Here is a 4,339-nt window from a genome sequence, read left to right on the forward strand (position 1 = left end):
CGCCGTGCTTTGCTCTCTGTTTCAGCAAAATTGCAAATTTTTCACGAATTTGGGCTAATTTGAGTGTAAATTGCAGATGGCCGAGTATAGGGACGAAGTTCATGCATATCTAGTCTTCGGAAACCGCAAGACAAAGGACAGACAAGCAAAAACGAGATTAACTTATCTAAACAACAGGTACCCCCGAAGCCAATTTCCATGCGCGTGAAGAGACTCTGAGACACGTCAACCAATGGGACCGTTATCAGAACATTGTGAAGGGACCTCGGAGACGGGTTTTGGGCCAAACGGGGGAATCAGTAACGGAACTTACAAAGGAATTCCTGGCCTCGTTCAATATAAAGAAGAAAAAGTTTGACATGTGGGATAACGCATCAATCGAATTCCGATGTGGGGGTGTATGGCATAAAACTTCTGTCACCCAACTAGGAGTTGATTTGGGAATTTACACGACCGAGAAAACTGACTCAGACATCTGGTACGAGGCTAAAACAACATTTACAGATGAAGGTGATGATGATGAAGCTGAAGCAGGTGCCATAAGGGAAGAAGCTTGGGAGCAGTTGAGTTATGGAACAGCAAAATATAGATCGAGCGTCTCAAAAAGCATAGCACTTCGTGACCCACTCATGAGGTACATCCACCGTTTGCTGAGTCACACCGTCACAGCTCGAGGACAGAGTGAAGGGGTTGTCAACCTGAGGGATATTTGGGCATTGTACTGCATGAAAAACGAACTACCATGCAATATCACTATGCTATTTTGCAAACTTTTCATGACAAATGCTACCGCCCGAGGAAACACACCGATCTTCGGTGGTCCCTGGATCCACAACCTCTACAAGGCTTATGGTGCAGACACAGAAGGAACTCCAAGCCCAGACCCGATAGCTCTCAACCTTGATTACTGTGAAAGCATGCAAATGATTCAGCAAAGAGCCCTAGTGTGTGGAGATTTTGTGATAAGAACAACGAAGTTTGGGACCCAGAAGACCCGGCAGAGATGATGATACAGGATGTGCATGAGAGACGACAATCACCACCCAGACAGCACCGCCGCCGAACTTACCATCAGAGTGGAGGCCCATCTTCATCAGGGGCCGGTCCCAGTTCGTCACACGATAGCCGATACTCTCTCGAGGGTATATATGGACTTATTTATCAATTCTCATCTAACACTACCACCTCATTTGATAGGATTACAGAGCAGATGGCTGCCTCAGATGCACAGCGAGCAGCCGAATATGCAGAGACGAGGCGAGAGATTGATCGTTTAGGCTATCGCATGGACAGGAAGTGGGGACCATTTGACCCGGACACGGGTAACTGATGACTGGAGGCACTGGTAGGTCGGACACGGGCATGGGATGGTAGTATTTCATGAACTTATGATGTGTGTTTTTAAACAATTTACTTTCCGTCGTACTTGTTTGTTTATTTTTATGTTGGTTTGGATATCTTTATGGCCGTGGGTGCCAAAGACATTATGTTAGGTACTAATTTAGCCCGATAGGGCAAGGGATGGATGATTCCATACCCAGTTTTCAGCAGTTTATGCTTGGTTGTTTGTGGATGTTTGCAGTTTTATATTATACAGGTACAAAAACAGGAAAACGGACGAAAAACAGGGGACGCTCTGTCGAAATTTCGTTAATCCATAGGGAAGTAACTCTCCATTTTTACCCATAATACTCAATTGGAATTTTTATATTTCCATGAATCTTGTCACATTGAGGACAATGTGAGATTCAAGTGTGGGGAGGGGAATTACTTGACCAATTGTTTGTTCAACTAATTATAAAAATTCTCTAAAACAACATATATTTTTGCAGCAAACAAGGATTATTCTAAACCTAAAAAGAAAACCAAGAAAATTTTTTGCAAATAACCAATCATAAAGTGAAATATTAGAAAGAAGTTTTGTAATATTGAGAATAAATTTATGCAAAATATGACGTTAATACCCAATTCCTCCGTTACTGTGAGATAAACCTCATGCCATATAAATATTTTTTCGAAAGCTTTGAGGGAGTCACATGTTTCGTGTGATTTAGAACTTGTCACAATTATTCATTTCAAAGACCACACGAAGCGTTGTATAAGGAGGAAGGTAATATTGACACAATTCCATCAAACCCATTACCAAGTTACAAACCCAAAAACCTTAACCAAAAACCCGATCACTCTATCCATTTTCACCGGTAAAATACAACACTGGTCTTTTACCGGCAGACCCTAAAGAACTGGAAATGCATTCTTTCGATTTCAAATTCCTTTGCTGCATACACGTCACAAAACCTAGGTTGCCTCCAGGACTTAGGGAGAGGATCTTTCTCTTTAGCAATGAGGTGAGGAAAAAGTGGCGCCAAGACGAACAAAGGCCACCATTCTGTGGAATTTCCAAAAACGCAATGAAGAGAAGAGCAAAAAGATATGAACGATGCTTAGGTTGCGGAAACTGGTCCCACGAAGGAAAATGTAGAAAAAGTCAAACTCAGTCTCAGCATGAATATACCGAACTAATGAGGATGGGGGCTATTAGGCTCAAAGCCGAACGATCCGTTAGAGTTGGAAGTTATATCAGAACAGGATTGAGGAAGAACTAATCCACATCCTCGATGAAACTGGTCTTGACGATCTGACCTTAAAAGAATCATTAGGTATCTAAATATATATATATATATATATATATATATATATATAAAACTCGGAGAAAAGGAGCTAACCATTGAAGACATCTTAAGACTCCCGACAATCAGTAGGAAGTTGTATTTACCATCCTCATTAACCCTTGAACCACCACAAAATACCAAATCCCTACTCACACAAAGCCAAACCCTTTTACCTTCTGATCTATGCAATCCTTCAAAAGGTGGAGATTTGAACTTGTTACAAGCTTATTTATCACGAATTGCATTTTGACTAAGAGTGTTCACATACATACATCACAGGTATGATCAGATATAAAAACCGAGTGTGAGTAAGCATTGTGAGAACGTGACGTTTTGCATAAACGGAAGCTCACAAAAACAAAAGTTCATTCTTAATTATCACTAAAAATTTGGTTATTTTGTTTCATCTTCTTGGAAGCTCATTTAAGGGATGGTTATAATCTAAGCTTGCTATTTTTAGAGGATATTTATAAGAAGATTGCTTAAGGACAAGCAATGTTCAAGTGTGGGGATGTTTGATGTACATAAAAATATACATATTTCCGGCATCAAATAATCTCCGAAAACTGCAATTTCTGTCAAATAACATAGCATAAAAGACTACTTATCATAATAAAACATAATTTCAGGTGAAACCAAGCCCCAAACGAAGAAACAAGCAAAAAGACGAAGAAAATTAGAAGAAAACACAAGAAAACAAAGAAACACGCCCCCATGCCTCAAGAAACACGCCCCCATGCTTCTAACACAAGAAAAGACAAAATCTGGAAGCAAAAGCACGGGGTCGTGCTCATCATGCACGGGGCCGTGGACGGGAATACAGAAAAGACAAAGAAGAATTGAGCACATGTAACTAAAAAGCACGGGGCCGTGCCTACCAACCATGGGGCCGTTGCCACCTCACAGAAAAGACAAAACAAATCTGGCACATGTCATAAAAATGCACGGGGGCGTGCTCATCAAGCACGGGGCCGTGCCTCACTATCCAGATTGCCTATAAATAGTGGCTCATGTTGCACTCATTTGGTGTGCCTTGAAAAGATTTCTATCCGATTCTCTCTTATAAAAACACACACTAACACTCACTTTGGAGATTTAGTGAAGAGTTTGAAGGCTTGGAGATCATCACCATCAATCATCATCATCAACAATCATTACCATCATTAAGAAGAAGGATTCATCTACATTTGGTTAGATTGTTCCAAGTTTAATCATGTATTTGTTACTATCAATCATCTTAATGTTTATCATCACACTCATTATGAGCTAAACTCCTTTTACCATCTAAAATCTATGAAGAAGCTTTGTTTTACTTGATAATTAATCAAGACATGTGATGTAGTCTAGTTAAGTACATGGTTATATTACAATTATCTTTTGATGAGAAATGTTTCACCATCTTAAATCACTAACTCAAAGTTGGTGGTTGTCAATTCCATTGGCAATCGTTCATGATCTATTCATTTTCTTGAAAGATAGAAATACTTTGATACATTATCGAAACATGGATCCTTATATTGTACTTAGAAATGATGAGATATAAGTTATGATGTATTTTTCTAAACCTTGGTAATCCGAAAATGGCTTTGCTTAGGATATCAAATTAGTTAAAGAAATCATATGTTAACGGAATGTGTAATTATAACCTACATAAATCAACCAAGGGG

The sequence above is a fragment of the Bidens hawaiensis genome, unplaced genomic scaffold (genome assembly GCF_021521415.1).
Source record: "Bidens hawaiensis isolate Kalapana, Puna unplaced genomic scaffold, B.hawaiensis_p1.1 tig00037175_1, whole genome shotgun sequence".
In the NCBI taxonomy this organism is placed as follows: domain Eukaryota; kingdom Viridiplantae; phylum Streptophyta; class Magnoliopsida; order Asterales; family Asteraceae; genus Bidens; species Bidens hawaiensis.